Here is a 16,075-nt window from a genome sequence, read left to right on the forward strand (position 1 = left end):
ACGGAGAGTCATCGCGGGGAGATATACGAATGACATTGGCAAAATGTGGAACTTAGCTCCTGAGAACTACCATATCCTTGAATTATGTTTTGTTACATTTTGTTGGCATTATTAATTATTTGCAAATTATTACTTGAATTGTTACTTGGGTTTGTTACCTGAGCTATGTGCCTGCATGTGTGTTCTTGGCCTCACGAGCGTTTTGCTCACCCTGTAGATTTGTTTTCCTTAACAGGTTTGAACTCGGAGATGAAATGGAGAAACCCTCCTGATGTACTTTTGTTTAGGATTTTCTATTACTTTTGGTTATGCCCTTGGTCTTGGATTGTACTTTTGGAATTGAAATGTAACTTTTGGGGCGTAATGTGTATTTGGGATTCATGATGTATTTTGTATACCTACGCGTGGGTTGGATAATGGATGACTATGTTAAGCTTGAATGCTTCCGCATTTGTTGTATCTAAGTTATTGACCTGTTTTGTGTGGTCCGGTAATAAGCTTGAATGGAATTGCTTGAGTCCTGGCGAAAGCTAGACAGGCGTCTCACGAATACCCTTTGGTTCGCCTTAGGGAGAAGTGGGGGCGTCACACCCTTAATTTAACATTAAACATTTAACATTGTACTCAAGGCCTTCCGGCAAAGAGTTTAAACTTTGCACTTAACATTGGAAAGTTATGACCCAAAGCTGTCCAGCTAATCCAACATCGCAAATGGCTGGTCTCGGATAGGGTGCCAGCATAGGGTTAAGCTTAGTTCAACCGAGGCGATAAAGTACACATCGGCCTACATTCTTGCACATTTATCACGTATTCATGCAATGTGAACATGCGCTCGTAGCAAATTAGCAAGACAAGAAAATCACAACAGTCATTCACTTATTAGCATGTCATTCAAAAGAGAGCACTTAAACAAATAATAACATTTTCTTAGGTCATGCATAATCAAATAACATGCATTGGAACACTCAGCTATAAAAAAATGCAGAGTTTGTCCGTCAAGTCCTGTGGTTACCCTCACCTTCGTTTTCCAGTCCTAGGACAATGAGTGAAAGTCGTTAATATCTTTGATTCATCTTCCAACCCGAACGTAAGTTCATTAGGTGATCATGTGGGTTGTTAATCGACTCAATTTACCATGCAAGTTAGACAAAAAATGCAGGAAAAGGTCATAAGAAAATGAGTTTGAAAAGTGCAAAAAAGTTGAGCAAAAGGAAAATCTCATTCAAGTTCAAAAGGGTTTTCTCGGGTATAACAGTCCGGCACGCGCAGTCTCAAAAAAATGGCCATATCTCACTGTAGAAAAGTCGGAATCACGCGCCGTTGGTGGTGTTGGAAACTAGACCCGAAGAGCTTTCCAACGATATAAAATGCAAACTGTAGTTCCTCTCTTATCAATACCAGAAGTCCACAGAAGTTGACTAATTTTCCTGTTCTGATCAGTTCAGGACTTTGACAAAATTACCCTAATCCTCCTTCCTAACCTCATTCATTTTGACTCAAATTCATCCAATTCAATCTCCTAAAGTTAATATACAAGGGGTAAAGTTATATAGCACTATTTAAGCTTAAAATTCAACACACAAAATGATAAAATGAATCAAAGCAGTCAGGCCAACAAGAAAGAACAAAACAGTCCGCTACCTTGCCAAATCAACCAATTTACTTGCTCCACTTCACCTCAATTCACATGCAAACTTAAACCAATGTTTAGCCAAGTTTTTAAAGCTTAATTAAGGTTCAATAAGTCACAAAGATCAAGGGAAAAACCTCCAATCCATGGCCGGCCAGCAAGCAACCCCAAAATAGAAATTTTCCATCTAGTTTTCTTAACTTTACTCCAACAAAACTACCACTCAAACACACATACATAACATCCACTTCTAGGGTAAGGTTAAACCAAGTTCCTTGAGCACAAATCTTACCAAAACAACACAAAAATCCTCACAAAATTGAAGCTATACTAACCATCAATAATCAATAATTCACGAAACATTTACAATGGAAAGCAATACTAACACATTCATTAAAAGGATACGGGCTCACAGGGAGCCATTCATTCGTTCGTTCGTTCATTCATTCTCCTGTCATTCCCCTTATTCCTCCAATCATTTAAAAATGCATTTTTGTAAGTAAAACCCTCATTTGCATTGACATTCGTTCGTTCATTTCATTCACCCCCTCCTGGACGTTGGCCAGGCTCCACCCGACAACAAGGTAATGCTCGAGTATACCAAACGTTCACCCAGGGTCACCAAATCGCCCGACTGAGTCCGCTTCTGGCTCGAGTCGACCGGCAACGAAGGGCAAGGGCCCAGTTCAGCCAAACGGCTTACATTCATGCGCAACTAGCATTTAATCATTTAATCATTGAAAATTTCACATTCATTTAGGTCGAGTGCGATAAAGTACACACTCGTCTAAAAAACTCATTTTAAACAATCATTGAAAACATTTAACATGTTGTCATTCGTTCATAACAAGCCATATAATCAAGAACAATCCACATGGTCAATGAAAATATAACAAACAAGGAACACTCACCTATTTACGCAAAATAACGTCCAAAGTGTTCTTCCGTTATTACCCTTAATCACCAAGGAATCCTAATATAATCAAAAGAACACATTATGCTTCAACTATCAAAGATGTAACTGATTCAAAGAAAATTCGAATATGTACTAGTACAAAGTATAAATATGGTTTTGGTAGTGAAAAGAGTACATTTAAACCAAAGGACATAAGTAAAATATTTGTAAAATTAGGCTTACTTGTAAAACTTTAAAATCGCTATTTGAGTCGAAGTGGCCAAGAAAACATAAATACCCTAGATGGTTCACGTGGTATTCGCTCTAAAGCCTTACTCAAGTCACAAGTATATCGACCTATTTTTCGAGCGTAAATTTGGGCAGCACGCCCTTTGTATTTTCCTATTTTCTAGCCATTTATGGCTTCATTCTTTTCCTCAATCAATCCCAAAGTCATACACAAAATCATCTCATTTCAATAGCCATTCCATAGGATCCAAGTCATACAAGTACAAAATCAAGCTAGGAACATGTGCGGAAATGAAGTTTGAGTCAAGAAACAAAAGACAGATTTGACATTGTTTTGCGTAACGGACACAACTGAGGCTACGCTTATCGGATTGAGGTACAGTTTATACCATTTCGAAGCTAAGACAAAGACCTACAACTTTGATGAAGACGACTCAGTCCAGTTGTAGTGTATCTAAGTCAAAATGTCAAATTACAGAACCAGAATCTCACACTCGGGCTAGTTAACCGCACTATGCGTAAACAACCATAACTCAGGCTACCGAAGTCCAAACGAGGTGATTCTAGGGGTGTTGGAAAGATAAGACATAGCACTACAACTTTTGTGTTTTGGATAAATGCTAGTTCAGTATGTATAAAGGTGAAAAGACACGATCCGATTGATGAAATGTCAAAACTGTCCATTGGACTAAACCTATGGTAGTCAGGGGTATTTCGGTCTTTTCACAGGATACGTTACTCCGATTGAGCTGAAAATTTGTAGAAAACTATAAAACATCATTTTCTACAACTTTCATGTTTTGTGCTAAGCCTAATTCGGCCTCTAACATAGGGAACTAGAACCGGGCAGAATTGAAGCTTCAATTTCCAGAAATCTGGAATTTTGCTACATCAAGCTATAATTCGCATTTTTACCTTAAAACCACCACTACTTTCTCCTTTTACAAGATTATATACCATATATATACACCATATAACACCTAACCAACAAGAATTATAAGTGAATAAATCAAAATCCTATCTCAAAATTCATCCCTCCAATCATCAAAACCATTTCAAACAAGCATCACAAGCACAATTCTAACATTAATACCCAAAACAAGGCCTTGTTATAAGTTAAAATCGCGTATATTATAACTTATAAATCGCGTATACTAGGGTTTTAACTTATAATTCACTAACTTATTATTATCACTTCTAATCACACACTTAATATCATCTAAAACTCACTCTTAATCACCAAATTTGATCCACACTCCGTACCGGATAGTCACACCATGAATAGGCGTAAAAACCCTAATTTGCACTAACTTGAAAACGAAAAGGAAAAACCCTTAATTCTATATTCATTTGCATTTATTGTGGGGTGATTGGGTAGTAGGGTCATTATAAAGTAATAATTTCCAAATAAAAGGGTATTTTTAAGAAAATATAAGAAATTTTACGGGTCCTCACATCGATAATGCATTTCAAATTTAACGTACGCTAACTCATACTAGGAAAATGAATTTAAAATTGTACTTGCTTGTAAAAATGCATAGAAAGTTTAATATTTCCAAGGAAAGTATAAAATGTAGCCAAAGGAATAAAATAATGCTGAGAAAATGTGAAAATTTTTGGGTTCTCACAGATAGTGCCAATCAAAATCATCAAATTCTATTCTATTATCAAAATATCTAATAGGAACTGGGTTTGCATCATATTCTTCATCAGAAATATAATTATCGTTGTAATTTAAGGGAATATGTAGATCATTTCTAGGTTCTGATACCATTTTGGTGCCCAAATTTAAGTCAAAGTGCCCCAAATTTAAGTTAGAAAAATCAAAAATACGAAAAGGAAGTCCTATGTGACAATTACATTTAAAACAACTGCAATAAAAAATCATATCTACTACCCTAGAAGACATAAAAGAAAAGTTATGATTAACTTATATAGAAAACCCTCTTAAATTTTGGATAAAAATCAAGATTATGTTGAAATAAAACTCAAAGATGAAAATAAAATAATTAGAGTTAAACCCATGAGATATAATCCTATTGATCAAGATGAATTCAAAAAACAAATTAAAGAATTATTAGAAATACCTTTAATAAGAGAAAGTAATTCTCCCTATTCTTCACCTGCACTTATGGTAAGAAACCATGTTGAAATAATAAAAAATAAATCTAGGATGGTTGTTAACTATAAACAATTAAATAATGAAACCATATTTGATGGATACTTTCTACCACATAAAAAAACTCTACTAAATATGAGTAAAAGAAAGAAAATATATTCTAAATTTGATTGAAAAAGTGGTTTTTGGCAAATAAAAATGCATCATGATAGTATTAAATACATAGCATTTAGTACTCCTTAAATACAATATGAATGGTTAGTTATGCCATTTGGATTAAAAAATGCCCCTCAAATATATCAAAGAAAAATGGATAAAATCTTTAAAGATTATCCTTTCTTATACGTGTTGATGATACCCTAATAGCATTAGATAAAATTGAAGAACATTTAGAGCATTTAAATATATTTTCTAATTTATGTCCAGAATATGGAATTGGATTATCAGAAAAGAAAGCAAAAATAGGATTAAAAGAAATTGAATTTTTAGGTCTAAAAATAAATGGTGAAGGAATAAAAATGCAACCACATATTTTAGAAAAAATACATGCATTTCCTGATAAACTAGAAGATAAAAAAATAATTGCAAAGATTTTTAGACACATTAAATTATGCATCAGATTTTTTTCTGTAATTTAGCGGAAAAAAGAAAAGAACTAAAAAAATTGCTGAAGAAAAATAATAAATATGAATTCTCTGAAAATCATATAGCTCTAGTAGAGAAAATAAAAGAACAATGTAAAAATTTACCATTTTTAACTTTACCATCTAATGAAAATAATCTTATACTAGAAATTGATGCTTCCGAGGAAATATGGAATGCAGTTTTAAAGATAGAAAATAATCTATTATTTAGCTATACATTTGGAATTTTTTTAGATACAGAAAAAAGATATCACATAAATGAAAAAAATTGCTTGCAGTAATAAGAGGATGTCATAAATTTTATTACTTTTTATTACCTACTAAATTTAAGTTACGAACGGATAATTCTCAAGTAAGAGCATTTATTAAAAATAATATTAAACCTCTGCCTCAAAATAAAAGATTAATTAGATGGCAAATGATATTATCTGAATTTATGATTGAAATTGAACTAATAAAATCTGATGAGAATTGTCTTGTAGATTTTCTCACTAGAGATGGAAAGTCTAATGAATAAGCAAACAGTCCTCTTGGATAAAGTCTCGGAGTTATCTAAGTAAATTTCTCAATTGCAGACGTAATGAATATTATGAATTATCAAGACATGAATAAAGAAGTTTCTGAACTTCTTATCAAGCATATCGAACAAGACCATAATACAGTTAGCCTTTACGATAAGATAAGGTTGAAGGATTATTATATGATCTATTCAAAAAGGATGAAATAGAAAATCTTCCCCCTTCATCGGGATAAGAAGATTGTCAATAGACTGAGAGATTTGGAACAAATTCTCTCAATGATAGAATATCCTTGAAACCGGATTTTAGCCGAAACCAGACATCTCAAAGGATACCTATACTAGATAATATAATTAATGAGCATCTACTCACACTACAAGAAAATTGGTCATCAGTGACAACTTTTCTCTGTGACGAAAAAAAGTTGTCACAAAAGTGGATCCTTTATTGACGACTTTCTAACTCGTCACAAACCTCTAATGGGAGCCAACTCATTTGTGACGACTTTTCTAAGTCGTCACTAGTAAATTCAAGCCAAGTTTTAGCAAGAGCGCGGGAGTGTTTAGAACACACAATAGTGACGACATTAAGAACATCATCACTATTGCTTGGCCTATTTACGGACGACTTTTTGTTGTCGTCACTGATCATTAAAAAAAAAATTTATTAGTGACAACATTTTTTAGTGATGACAATAAGTCGTCACAAAAGGAGCTTCTTTAGTCGCGACACCTAAAGTTGTCATAATTGCATCAAAGCACCTAAATGTTTAGTGACGACCCGTTATTTTCGTCACAAACTACACTGCAAGAAATATGGTCATTAGTGACAACATTTTTTAGTGACGACAAAAGTCGTCACAAAACGTGGTTGTTTAGTGACGACAAGGAAAGTTGTCATAATTGCTCAAAGCAACTAAGTCTTCAGTGACGACCTTGAAAAAGTTGTCACTAAAATGATCTATATAGTGACAACTTCTAATATCGTCACTGTCACTCTACCGATTTGGATTTAGTGACAAGAATGAATCGTCACTGTTTAAAGTACTTATTTCTAAGTCACTTTCTGTAATTCTACTGTACCACCCTAACTTTTGCGATTTAGCCCCAAATGTTGTAAAAAATTCCATTAATTCGATTATGATACCTTAACTTTTACAATTTAGCCCCATATGTAGTGCACCGATTTCTTTAATTCTATTATTACTCCCTAACTTTTGTAATTTAGCCCCATATGTAATTCACCAATTTTATTAATTCTACTATGGCACTCTAACTTTTGCAATTTAACCCCCATATGTAATACACCAATTTTATTATTTCTATTATGGCACCCTAGCTTTTACAATTTAGCCCCTATTTTTTTATTAGGAAATTGCGAATGGTATCTTGATAAACTATGCATAAATATTTTATAATTTTCTCAAACTTAAGTAATAATTTGTTATAAACTCTAAAGATATATCTTTCATTACAATAGTTATAAGGCATGCAGGTCTTTTTATCAATGGAATAAGAAATTTATGCCAGATTTATCCTTTGTACTACATGCCAAGTAGTATTAGCAAAGGAATAACAAAGTACTACAAAGTAATTAACAAAATAGCCTTTAGGGAGTGTAGTTTATGGGCAAATGAGCATTATCTATTTAAAGTACCAACTTTTTATGGGCATTTTACTCTCAAACATATAATTTATGATAAATTTATAAATGTTTTGTAAGTAAAATTCAAAAAGTATTACACTGATTTCTTACGAAACGAAAACTGGCAGGTTATCTTTTCAACATAAATTAAATTTTTTTAAAAAAAGAAATGGCCCATAAAGTACCAACTCTTTGTGGGTTTCCTCCATTACATGAATAAATATTCTGCTCTTTATGGGCATTTCACTCTGAATCATTTAATTTACGTTAAATACATAAATGTTTGTAAGTAAAATTCAAAAAGTGTTGCACTAATATTTTTATGAAAGGGAAACTGGTAGGTTTTGTATTTAACATAAATTAAATATGTGAAAGCAAAAAAAAAAATTACCCATAAATCTATGTCTTGCAAATCTATACTAGTAAAATAGTTTCAAACAAAATTAAATATTAAAATAAACTGTAATTTATACACATTAAAATATCTGTAATTTATACACATTTTGCAACTACTACTTCGTGTTTTCTCTGTAATGAATTTTTTAACTATTGAGAACTTAAGTTTTGTTTTGCAAATCTATACTAGTACAATAGTTTTAAACAAAATTAAACATTAAAATAAATGTTTGAAAAAGAACAAAAGTACATTTATCACTTGCAGTAATGTAACAAAATTTTCTCAACCATTATCAATATTTTCACAAAAGTATTAAAAACTAGCAATTGACAATATTAAAAACTAGCAATTTAATTAGTGACGACTTTTCTTGTCATTATAATCTTGAATAAATTAGTGATAACATTATGTCATCACTAAATTTTCTTTGATTTTGACTTAACAATAATGTCTTATTAATAGCATTTGATTATTTTTAATGAAAGTCTGTTATAACCATAGAATTTGACTTTCGTTATTTTCAATTAATGATGTACTTTAGTGCTGCAATTATAAAAAATTGCAGGGCTAAAATATTTGCAAATTATAAAAGTATATTTTCACTTATATGTAATTAACAAATTTTGCCACCTATATTGATGAAAATTTGTGTTTTTGTACTAAAAAATAAAGAATAATACTATAGCAATAAAATCTATGCTTCAAACCAAATTAAAAATAAAAAAAGCATGATGATTGGTCTCAAATGTTGGGAAAATGATTATTTTTATTGAAACTATGTTATAACCATATAATTTGAGTTTAATTATTTTCAATTACATGATGTTCTTTAGTGCTGCAATTATAAGAAATTAGTATAAAATATTAGCAAATTATAAAAGTACATTTTCAATTATATGAAATTAACAAATTTTGCCACCTATGTTGATGAAAATTTTTATTTTTTGCTAAAAAATAAAGAATAATACTATAGCATTAAAATCTATGGTTCAAACCATATTACAAATCCAGAAAAAAACATGATTTTTGGTATCAAATGGAGGGAAAATGAGTGAAGTCAAAATTTTGATCAAATCATAGTGAAAGTGCCGCGCAACAAAAACAATATCCAAAGCAAAGCAAAGACCAAAGCAGCGGAACACATTCTGAAAAGAAAAGCAACGGAACACTTGGTCTGAGTTAAAGCAACGGAACACTTGAGCAACACAAACTTTCACCGAGCTGAAACAAACAAGCTTCTGCACTGAGCACAAAACAGAGCTTCCGCACGGCACCTGATACCTTCACCCACACAACAAATCCGTTCTCTGGCTTCTCACTAGCATCACCATGGCTGTCCAGCATTAAAGGGCAAGGTTTTCATTGGAAAGGTTCATTTTTCTCTCTCCTATACATTTTCCCCAATTTTTCCAAATCCCTAATATTCTACAATATTTTTTGCAAATTTCTGCCCAAAATCTTTTAGCTGTCGAGGAAGAAAAGGGGGACGTCGGCAGGGGAACGAAGGAAAAGACTAAAGTTTCATTTGGGGGCTGGTGATTGAGGAAGTGAAACCAGAAACAGAGAAAGGTCTTGGCCTAGAGGGGACACAAAGAAAATACAGAGCAACAGCCGCTCATCGGCCATCACAGCGCGCAATCTCCATAGCTGCCGTCACTCTGCTCTCATCCAATTTCCGCCGCCTCCAAGTTCCGCCACGGCACCTCCATTTCGTGCGCCGCCTAGCTGCCTGACGCATCTCCCCTTCCCGCACGGCCTTTCTCTCTCACTGTCGCTCCTCGATTTCATGTTGCCACCCACCACTGGCGCCCAGCTCCAGCGCGGCTACCATGGCAGCTACAGCCGCCTGATCATTCGCACCTTCCTTCGACCATCACCATCGCCTGCAGACTTCGCCAAGCAAACGCTGTAAGCCGTCTGCCTTCTTTGAATTTTAGTTTTCCATTTTTAGTATGAACATTGAAAAGTCTCAAAGCATGTTTGCCGTGCGTTTGTTCAGTGCCAACTTCATGTTGATTGCTAACGATTTTAGATTGTATGCTATTGTATGTTGTTTGGACTGAAATCTCTTGTGTTTTGACAAATTTTGGGGGGCTAATTACAGTCCCAATTGAGCAAAAATTGCTGGATCCTTCTATGCCCATGTACTGTTTGTTAAAATGCCCGAGTGAAGGTCTAAATAGAAGATTGATGCCTAATCTGCTTGGGGAAGACGATCGTTTGCTTAAATTTGCAATTCCGGTCATTCCATTTTCTTTTTTGTAATTTAGCCCCAGAGTTCCTGAACTTCGTAATTCGACCCTAAAACATCCATAATTCATTCAGTTAAGTCCCTATTTAGTTGCATTTGAACCCCTCTAAGAATATCACTTTCAAACTCCATTTACGTTTTCTGTTGTTTTCTATGGCTTTTTTGTTTAGTTTTATGAAGTTGGATGTTTCTTTTCCTGTATCATTTGTTTTGCAATTTGTTTCTTGGCAAAATTGAAGTGGGTTTTTCTTAGAATCATTAGTAAAGGTTGGTTTGATTTGGTTTGGTTGTTTTTCTTAAAATATAGCAAGCTTTTGCTGTTTTCTTGCCCATAAGGTCTGTTGGAGTTCAAGGTGATCAAAGAACACATTCTCATGTTGTTGCATTGAGAGCTGTCACAAGTCAAGATGGGATGACTGCTGACTGGTACAATTTTGAACACAATTTCCTTGATGTTGTTGCAAGAAAGATATGCAATAGTGTACGTGGTGTAAATCGAGTTGTTCAAGATATTACTTCCAAGCCTCCATCAACAATTGAATGGGAATAATATCATGTGATATGCAGCGTGGTTGATAAAGTTTGGAAAAATCTTGCGGCTTTCTGCTGATCTATTAAAAGGTACTAATTCTTGTAGTCAAAGATGCTGATAAGTGATTCATGAAATTTTTTTTATGAAGAAATATTTATTATTTTTCAAAAAAAAAAAAAGATGGTGAAAACTTCAATTTTGCAGGAAGATTGTTGCGCGCTCCAATGGTGACTTTTTTTTCGTAAGTATCAGTTCCAATGTTGATGTTAATTTTTAGCTTTTTAAATCAAATTTGGCTATTTTACTTTTCCGTGTTTGTCTTCATACAAAGATCTCTATTTCATATTCAATTACTGATTGAAGGATTTGCAGTACTCTCGATTTTCAAGTAAAAGTTGCCGGTGAAGCTCAAGTGGCTGCTTCCTTCTACACTACCACTCATACCTCACTCTTTTTTCTTTTTTCTTTTTTTAGGTGCGGTTTCTTGTCTTTTTCTATTTAAACAAAATTTTGGCCTTTCTCTTTTCTTCGTTCAGTTTTATCGTTTTACTTAAATAATTTTGGGTTTCTTCATTGTCTAGGTCTATGCAGCTGCTACTGTCTTTCTTGTACCATTTTTGGAGATCAAGGGAAATTTCCTGAGGTGAACTTCAATTTCATTATTTATGGGTTATTTTCTTGCGTTGCTTAGGTAATTTCTTTTAACCACATAATACATCAAAATTCATAAAAACACAATAATTTTACAGAAATTTAAGGAAAGTTTCATGGTACCAATAATTTTTTACCTTGTTTCGCGTCCAATCTATATATATGCTAAATCACCCTTGCCGGAAGTCATAAAAGATTTCCTTTTTTGTGTTAAAATATTTGGCAATGGGTTCAACATCAATTTTAGTGCTTTTGCACAATTATACTACAGGTTGTAAGCATTTTTTTAACTCTATTTTAATGTTGAGTTAATATCGAAGACAGTGTAGTGGAGATAGGTTTTGCATTCAGTTGGTAATATGGAACAGGCTTGTCCTTAAAGTAATTGTCTAGGTACTATCACAACCACCAACCAATGAAAAACACTAGTAGTTAAGTACCATCTTACGTGTATTGAGAACTAATTTTAGGATTCCCAGTTTTGGAGGATGAAGTATGAGAAGACTTGTATGCAAAACAAAGGTCTCGTTCTTTCTTTATCTTACATCTATTCATATTCAAATATTTATAACCCATTGATATGCACATAACATGCTCATAAAAATATAGCTGGTTAGATGCTCTGAATTTCATTAGCCATAATGTTGACCGTCTGCCTGATGCATTGGATTGTAAATATTGTGAAGTGAAAAAATTCTACTTAGAGACAGCGAACTTTTACTATTCTGATGGCAAGGTGGTGCTCAATGAAAATAAGCTGCCTGATTATTCGATTCAGTGACTGTCTGCCTGATTATTGTTTTTGCCTGTTAATGTGCTAGATTATCACTGTATAGGCAGAAACTCTGGTAAAACAAGATTACACATCTGATATTATGCCTGTTGATGTTACAGCAAAAAAAGCTCTCATAATTTCTTGATATTATGTCTGTTGATAGTCAAACAACTATAGCTCATTGATCAGCATTGGCCTAATTTTCAATGATAAAAGAACACCTTTTTTTTACTAGCCATTGATGTCTATTTTCATTGTTTTTGTGCTATTATTTTTTCTATTTCATTTTCATAAATGAAATTTTTTTTATCTGTAAATTGGTTGGAAATGATTCAAATTAGTTCTCTCCAATTAAGCCAAAAAGTATATCAATTCGAAATGAGCCAAAAAACAAAGAGTTATTATCTGCCACGCCCTCCTCACGTAGCAAGTGACTAAAGATTTTTAGAATAACTATTATAGGATCTTCTTTAAACTAACTCAGTTCGCTAATTTGATAGGTACTATTTGATACTTTCAAAGCCATTTTTTAGCAAGGAAGGATTGGGAAGGAAGAAAAAAGGGAGATGGGAAAAAAAACCATTAACCACTAGGCTATCTATCAGATTGTTCTTCGCAGTTCATATCCTTCTTCTGTTCCTGCACTGTTTGTTAGTTTGATACTTGATGTTCATTTCATTTTCTTGAAATTAAATGAGTTCTTATTTTTTCCACTTGTTCTTGGGATGGTCACCACAATGTTTGAGCAAGCTCTTCGAACTCTTCAATCCCACGGTTGCTCGAGTAATTGTGGATTTCATCATGAGTGTGGAATTGCTTCATCCTGCAGTGTTTTAGTTTTTTTCTCTCAAAAACTATACATAAGAGTTTTACTTTTTCCAATAATATTTTTCGGTGCAAAAGGCTGTCTATCTACAATTTCCATCACCAAAGAATAAGCTGCAAAATTGGGAATAGTCATTGGAATAGATCTTGGAACTACCTATTCATGTGCTCATATTTACAAAAATGGTCATGTTGAAATCACAGCAAATGACCAAGGAATCGTATTAAGCCATCATGGATTGCATTTGCTGGTAGCGAAAGACTGATTCGATGTTAATGTTGAAAGAACTATCTTTGATGTCAAGAGACTTATTGGATGAAAGTAAGGCACACTCGTGTATTTATCATTTTTGCTGGAACATTTTGGTGTGTATACATATGCTCACTGAAGTCTTAACTGTTATATAACAGGATTGAGACTAATGAAGTTTAGAGGGATATGAAGCTCGTTCCTTGTAAGATTGTGAACAAGGATGGAAAACCTTATATCTAGGTGAAAATTAAGGATAGTAAGGTTAAAGTCTTCAGTCTTGAGGAAATTAGTGTAATGGTTTTAACTAAGATGAAAGAAGCAGCTGAAGCTTTCCTTGCAAAGAAAATTAAGGATGCTGTGGTAACTGTTCCCGGTATAGTTCAATTTCTAGAGTTACTCGTTGAATCATATTTTACTTCAATGATGCCCAGAGGCAGGCAACAAAGAATGCAGGTATTATTGCTGGGCTGAATGTTGCTAGGACTATCAATGAACCCAGAGCAGCAGCAGTTGCCTGTCTAACTACGAATTAAAAAAGTTTATCTAACTACACTAATTAACTGTTGATTTTGCAAAATATTGAACAATGATTAAAGCAACCAATTTCTTGTATAAGTTTTATTAGTTACATTTCTTATAAAAAGCTTTCATATGGTTCTAATTGCTCTGTTTTATTGTAGGCAAAGGCTTTCATCAAAGGATTATAGAATATTTCATCAAGTTGATTAACAAGAAACATGGAAAGAACATCAGCAACCACAATAGACCACTTGGAAAACTGAGGGAAGCTGAACGTGCCAAAAGAGCTTTAAGCAGCCAGCAGCAAGTTAGGACTCATGCTTGATTTGACGAGTTGAACAATGACCTCTTTAGCAAAAACATGGGACTTGTCAAGAAGGCTATGGGGGATGCTGGTTTGGAGAACCACCAGATGCATGAAATTGTTCCTGTTAGTGGGGCTACCAGGATCCCAAAAGTCCAATAACTTCTCAAGGACTACTTTGATGGAAAGGAACCCAACAAGAGTGTAAAACCAGATGAAGCAGTGGCTTATGGGGGTGGTGTTCAAGGAGGTATTCTAAGCCGGAAAGGTGGTGATGAAAGCAAAGGTACTTTTTAAAATTTTTAATGGACATGTAAAACTTGATATTTTGCAAACTTAAGATGCAACTTGATTGTCTCAAGAAAGTTGAAACTGTTGGTATTGAAACTGTTGCTGTGGTAATGACCAAGTGATTGGTACTTGTGAATTTATTTTGCTGCTTCATAATTTATGAATTCATTCCTTGTGAACCCAGAACAAAAAAAAAATTTGCATGTGACCAAGTTGTAGCAATATCTTGCTACTTCCATTAACTGTTACTGCAGTAATGACCAAGTGATTGGTACTTGTGAATTTATTTCATTGTCATCTGAGTTGTTGTTACATGTTAATGGAATGTATTTGAACGTCAAAGGAGCCTCTTTCTTTTGAATCATCTATACTAAATTACTGCTGTATATGTAAATATCATGCTTTCCTTTTTCTTGTGAATCATCATTACTGCATTGGTTGTATCCTTTGTATTAGTACATGACTACTCTTTGAACTAATATATTTTTTACTAATACTCCTTTTCACTCCCAGCCCAAGTTCACGATACACACCACATCACTCTTTTCATCATCTAAAATATTAAAAATATTACAATAACAAATACAACCTTACTAACAGGTCTAAAGTTCCCACGCCTTGCGTGGGAAGCAATCACCTAGTTTTAATATATAAACAACCAAAAGCATAAACATTAAACAATAATTACTGTGGGAGTCCAATTTAATTGTTCAATAAGTTGAGCTATTTAAAGAAGAAGAAAGAAAATTAAAAAAAACTGTTTTAGAGAGCTCTTTAGTTGAGCTTATGAAGTGTTGTATTTGTATAGATTGGACTGTGATTTCTAACTTCTTGCTGGTGTTGTAATATGTGGGCCCAAATTATATGAGGTTCTTAATGAATTGTAATTTTTGTCTTAATAATCTAAGTCTCATTACTTGTTCTTTATTATTGTACTCCTCCCCTTACCTACTTCTTTTACTCTTTTATGACAGATAAATGCTATTCATACTAGCTTTTGGAAGATATCTATGGTTATGGTTGAAGAATGTTGAAGACAAAATTGCCTTTTGCTCATGGAGTGGTTCATTTAGATGTTCTTCAATTTCTTAAACTGTGATTGCTTTTGTAAATGTACCTTATGTACAAGTGATATTTTGGACAAATGTTATTTTTGTAGGCATTAGTTGGGCAATGTACACTTGAATTTGGCATTTGAGAATGCTATATTATTACCATGTAATCTAATGCAAATACTTTTGGTTATCAATCGTTCATGTTTATTTGTATGATTTGTTTAAAATCAATGATTTAGCAATGATTACAGGCCAAATTATGACTATTAAGCTATTATGAAATTATCTAATGACAAAAAAAAGTTGTCACAAAATAGAAAATAAAAACTCCTTGTCACAACAGAGACTGTCACTAAATCTAAGTTACATTTGTGACGACAATTGTTGTCAGTAAAATAGTTATATACAATGGCTTTCGGTGCTTTTTAGTGACGACGTTAAGTAGAGCATTTTTGACAAAAGGTCAATTCGTCAATAAAACACTTCCAGATTGTCGTCACTAATGACAACTATTTAGTGACGA

At 33.4% G+C, this 16,075-nt stretch overlaps 1 long non-coding RNA gene across 1 annotated transcript; it reads left to right on the plus strand.

The window, feature by feature from the left end:
* Positions 1-9,238: 9,238 nt before the first annotated feature.
* Positions 9,239-15,809, plus strand: LOC113688597 (uncharacterized). Its single transcript, XR_003447990.2, has 3 exons — positions 9,239-10,004; positions 14,064-14,492; positions 15,472-15,809. It is a non-coding gene; the product is annotated as an uncharacterized lncRNA (long non-coding RNA).
* Positions 15,810-16,075: the final 266 nt, after the last annotated feature.

The sequence above is a fragment of the Coffea arabica genome, chromosome 5e (genome assembly GCF_036785885.1).
Source record: "Coffea arabica cultivar ET-39 chromosome 5e, Coffea Arabica ET-39 HiFi, whole genome shotgun sequence".
Lineage (NCBI taxonomy): Eukaryota > Viridiplantae > Streptophyta > Magnoliopsida > Gentianales > Rubiaceae > Coffea > Coffea arabica.